We start from the raw sequence: 6,000 nt of genomic DNA, 5'->3' as shown, positions 1-6,000 counted from the left end.
AGCCACCAACATGGCCAGAGGCGTTGCCTCCCTCTCTCTTTCCACGTTGACCTCTTCGGTTCCGCGTTCGCCTATTTTGGCGATTACCTTCCCAAGTAGAGCGATTATATGGACCAGAAAGTCCAGAAGTATCCCTAATGTTAGGGTTTTGCTCTTGACGCCTTCTCTTAGGGGCACGACTATAATTGGATTCCGAAATATTCTCTATTTCCACTGATCTCGAATTATAGTTCTTCACAAGGATGTTGTCATGCTTTTCAGCGACATTCATAGCTCCAATGAGCTCATGAAACCTTGTGATTCGTCTTGCATTAACATCGATTCGATAGTTCTTAGCAACCATCAATGCAGAGACGGGGAAAGTGGAGAGAGTCTTCTCAATCAACATCGCATGTGTGATCTCTTTACCACAGAATTCCATTAAGAATTTAATGCGAAGTACTTCCGAGTTGTAGTCAAGAATTGACTTGAAATCACAGAGGTGGAGGCTATGCCATCTCACTTCTAGGTCAGGAAGCAGGGAGTCACGGACGTTGCCAAATCTATCTTCGAGTGAGGCCCACAGCTTTCTGGGGTCTTCTTCATTCATACACTCGTACTGGAGCGAATCATCCATATGACGAGTCATTAGGATGATGGCTTTCGCCTTATTTGCCTCTAAGGCTGCTCTATTTGCTTCCAAAGCTTGAGCTTGCTCAACAGTTAGCACGTCCTGGCTAGGCTCGAGAATCGTATCCAGGATTCCATCGGCCTTGAGATGCTGGCGGACATCACGAACCCACCTGTGATATTCAGAGCCAGTTGTTCCCAATGGATCAAAGTCCAATTTGTTCAGGTTACTCATCCTGAAAGAGAACAAGGAATTAGGGTTAGTTTCGGAGCGTGTACCACGAAAACATATAAAATTTCTGAGCGGAGTCGCTTCCAAGAAATTAGGGATTTCCGAGCGTAGTCGCTTCCAAGAAATTCGATTCCAAGAGGGATTGGATTAGATCGAAACAATGATGCAAGTGGTCGATCATAAATTCTCTACAAACTCTAAGTTTGGAGGACTCTACAAGCTCCAAGCTTGGAGTGAGCACGAACCCCCACAGTTCGGCTTAATTCGGTCTCCCCTATGAAGAAGAAAAGGGGGGGGGGGGGGGGTAGAAGAGGGGAGGTTGCAAGTCCCCGAGAAAAGAAGAAAAGAATGAAAAACTTCAAAAACAGGAACTTTTAGAAAAGTTTACCTCTTAGGATTGCAGAACACATATGGTCCTTGTCGTAGGATTGGAGACGAGCTTCAGTCCTAGTTCAAGTAAGCAGACTTGTAGGATTGCAGCGTGGTAGCGAAGACGCGAGGGTCGCGGAATCGCGGAGTCGCGAGGGCACGAGGTCGCGGTGTCGCGGGGGTCGCGGTATAATGGGCGTGTCGCGGGGTTGCGAATGTGGACTGTGTCGCAGGGTCGCGGTGTTGCGAGAATGCAGGGTCGCGAGGATGCTGCAGGGATGCCGCGAGGTCGCTGCAGGGATGCCGCGATGCCGCGAGGATGTTGCGGGGATGCCGCGAGGTCGCTGCAGGGATGCCGCGATGCCGCTGCGGAGATGTCGCGGGGCAGCGAGGATGCTGCGGGGCTGTAGCGGGGCCGCGAGGAAACTTCAGAGATGCAGCGGGGCTGCGAGGACGCTGCGGAGATGCCGCGGGGTAGCGAGGAAGCTGCGGGGTCGCTGGTGAGTCGCGGTCGCATGGGCAGGCGAGTGCGCGCGAGGTGGAAGGCAAGCAGGGCTTGCGGGTGCTACAGGGGCAGCGAGGCTAACCTGGTAGGGTTAGCGTTGAGTTACGACGCGGGGGCAGTAGTAGCGCAGGCAAGGCTAATCCGGTGGAGCTTGATCAATTTCTGGGGTTTTGGTTTCTAAAGCTAGGGTTAGGGCTCGTGCTGATAACGTGTTGTAGAGAAACTGAAATTGAGAGTAATTTGCTGTGCATTCTCATTGATAATAGGGGCCTCTTTATATAGAGGATTACAATGCATAGAATCTCAATCATACAAGGAAAGGAATTCTACATTGATTAGGATTCTAGATCCTTCTAATTAAATCCTATTACCACTAGGTCAAGTAACCTAGAGTTTGGGCCAAACACATAAAAGAGAGATTTCCTTAAACAGGTACGTCTTTCTTTCCTTTTTTTTTTTTTTCTTATAATCATGCTTCTATTCGTACCTCCACAATTGGTATGTGGACCTCCTTGAATTTTAAACAAATTTATATCCAATTCTACCCCTTTAAAATATTGAAAAGAAAATATACATTCTCCCTCAATTTTTCTCTTTCTTTTTTTCTTTTCCTATTTCTTTCTTTTGCTCATGAGGAGATCACAAATTCTATCCTGACATTTTACAAGCGGATCTGAGGAACAGGAAAGAGAGCAGGCAAAAGTTTTTCTGTATCCTTTGCTTCAAATGATATGAATAAGGGTATTTAAAACACATTAGATATGGTGTAGCCATGGAATGAAAAAGGGTATTCTCTATAGCAGGTTTCACTAACCAAAAGCCACGCTTATGACTTAAGTATCTCTCTTTTTTTCTATTTTAATATTTTGCATAAATTTCTTTTTCTCACTCCTAATTTGTATTTTTTTAAGAATGTTTTTATTCTTTATTTGTATATTTATCAAAATATAAAATATTTTTTATTATCTATATATTTTCATTTATAGAGTATTGTTTAAGGAAATCGATATTTAGGAGAGAATTTGCTGTGCTTTCATTGATAATAGGGGCCTCCATATATAGAGGATTACAAGTATAGAATCAGAGTTGTACATGAAAACATAATCGTACAATGATTGGATATCTACGAATATCTCTGAGAATATCTCTAACGTAAACCATATTACAACTATAGCAAGTAACCTAGAGTTTGGGTCAAACACATATTCTGGATTTACTTGAACACTCCCCCTTGTGTCGCCCAAATGTGGTACTCCTCTCATTGCCTCATCAAAAACTTGTCGAGTAACAAAAACCCAGTGGGACAAAAATAACCTCGGTCGAAGGAGAAAAAGAGTACAACACACCCTTCACGTTTCGAGACCATACATGTAGATATCTCCCCCTGATGTCTGCATCTCCCCCTAATGACAACGGTCATGGGAGTTTGGAACTTCCGCAAATGATGCTACCAACATGTTTCTCGAAAGTGGAATTTAGGCAATGACTTAGTGAACAAGTCTACCACAATGTCCTCAGATCGAATCTAGTTCACTTTGATCTTGAGGAAAGTCTGTGATTGTTGATGATGGTGTTGTTGCCGATGTAGCCATGCTTCGTTTGTTCAATACAAGTAGCATTATCCTCATAAATGCTCGTAGGCTCATTTGTGGTAGACTTCAAACCACAATTGCTTCGAACATGCGTAATTATGGATCCAATCCACATACATTCACGAACCGCTTCGTGAAGAGCAATAATCTCTGCATGGTTCGAAGATATAGCGACTAGGGTCTGTTCTGTAGACCTCCAAGATATCGCGGTCTTACCCATGGTGAACACTTAACCATCTTGGGATTGACCTTTGTGTGGGTCAGAGAGATACCCAGCATTAGCAAAACCTTCCAAAACGCCAATGTTGTTTTGTGATGGGGATAGAGGACGCAGGCCAGTGTTGGCGGCGTTCCTGGTGTGTGATGGGTCCGAATCCTTCATCTTTTTGTAGAGATAGAACAAGCCTATATCACCAGTCCAATGGCGTCGCATTGGCGTAGATCTATGTATAGCTAACAAGTTCACTACAAATGAGATGTCTGGTCTTGTGCATTGAGCTAAGTACAATAATGCGCCTATTGTACTCAAGTAGGGCACCTTCGCCTCTAGCACATCTTCGTCATCATCCTTCAAACGAAGAGGATCCTTTTCAGGATCAAGACTACGGACGATCATGGGGTGTTTGAAGGCTTGACCTTGTCAAAACGCCTAAACATCTATCAACACGATGCTCAAGTTCCAAACCGAGACATAATCATGTTCTCCCAAGATCCTTCATCTCATACTCGGATTTCAAGTGTTCAACGGTTTCCCTTAACTCTTTAAGGGCTTCCAATGAAGATCATGTCCAACATGAATCGCGATAGAATCCGAAACTTGTCTTAGAGACGCGAGGGCATTCACATATCCCTTCCCAATCAAGTAGTCACTTTAGTGAGCGTTTCAACCTCATTGCAAACGCGCTCTGTGGTCTAGCGTGACTTGACTTGGGTAAATGAAGTTCACCATGAACCTTCATGTATATTCCATATCTAGATCCCCATAGAGATACGTAGTGACCACATTCGTAAGCTGCATGTTCAGTTATTCAGAAACTACCAAACTGACAGGGTAGTGGAGTGCAATGACATCCATTACGAGAGAATATGTCTCATCGTAGTCGATTCCAGGGCGTTTTATGAAAAGCCTTGAGCCATAAAGCGAGATTACCATCTCCTTTTCTCATCACGCTTTCTAACGAAGACCCATTAGTCAACAAGTTTTATGTAGGAGGTGTTGGCATCAGTGGCTCGAAAAACCTTCATCTTCGTTAGAGGATCCAACTTAACCTGGATCGCATCTTTCCATTTAGGCTAAATTTATCTACGTTAGAATCCATTCATCAACGGAGCGCGGTTCGATATCATCGGACTCAAAAAACTCATGCGCAACGAAATACGCAACTACATCATCAATTATGATGGAGTTTCTTTCCCACATCTCATGTACACTACTGTAATTTTCATAGACCTCTATATTCTCAGGAATAGGTTCTGACGTTGAGGCATCCCCCAACGATAACCATAATCCGGAAGATTCTCATGAGACATATTTTGAGTGTCGATGATCCAAGGATTGAGTTGTGCCAAAGTATCCTTCGAACTCATGGGCCTCCCACGCATCCTAGCTGGGGCCATGGCCTGTAACTCCAGAGTGCCACTCTCTATGGCGTTGGCGCCATGCCTACCTCCGTGTAGGGTGGCACTACGTCCTCTCGTAGCGACGTCCATCCTTGCATGCATTTTTGCAGTAGATATGTTTGATCCCGACACTTTAGTGGGGATCGGGATGAGACATAGTGGGGACAGACCACGACAATTCCTGTCGTTTCTACTGAACATCTGTGTTCTTGTCTCCCCCTAACGACGGGAAGACTGTCTCATCAAAGTGACAATCCGCAAATCTAGCGGTAAGGAGATCGCCTAGCAAGGGCATTAAGTGGCGGACGATTGTTGGAGTCTCAAATCCAACTTAGTTGCCCATTCATCTGCAAGGACCCATCGTAGTGAGCTGTGGCAGCGCAATTGGCACATAAATGGCACACTCAAATATACGTAAGTACGAGATACTGGTACCCAGTCACTAGCTATAACTTTGAGGTAGATTGAGTGGCGGTGGGTCGTAGACGAATTAGCATAGTTGCATGCGATATTGCATCACCCCAAGCAAATATAAGGAGGTTGGTGTACATGGGAATATGATGTCCAACATCAATTCCATTGCAATAACCATCGAAAGTCTTCAATGTAAACTCTCTAGCATTGTCAAGTCCAATTGACTGAATAGGATGATCCGGGGAGTGAGCTTGTTGTCATATGATATGTGCTAGGAGTGTAGTATAAGCAGCATTTACAGGTGGACAATGGCACACCATGTCACCAGCATTTTTGTGTGTCAACCAACATCATGAAATATTTAAACGTCCGCAAGTTGGTTGAATCAGTCCACAGAATCCCCACGGATTCTATGTAAGAACAGAATGGGTATTTTTATATCCTCTGCATAGGACGGTCTCAGTCCTAATTTCCCTAAGAAACGGGTTTGGTAAAATGAGTGAGAGGCCTTAGAAGCAACCAATGAGGATTTTGGTTGGGCCTGAGCATCTAAAGCACTATTCAAAGCAAAATTTGTGACTACATCATCCATCATGGCGTTACCATGGGAAGTGGCATCCATGGCGCCATGGCCATGGGGATTGACATCCATGGCGTCA

This window comes from Rosa rugosa, chromosome 1, assembly GCF_958449725.1.
Source record: "Rosa rugosa chromosome 1, drRosRugo1.1, whole genome shotgun sequence".
NCBI lineage: Eukaryota > Viridiplantae > Streptophyta > Magnoliopsida > Rosales > Rosaceae > Rosa > Rosa rugosa.
The sequence above is the reverse complement of the archived record's forward strand: the minus strand, read 5'-3'. Positions refer to the sequence as shown.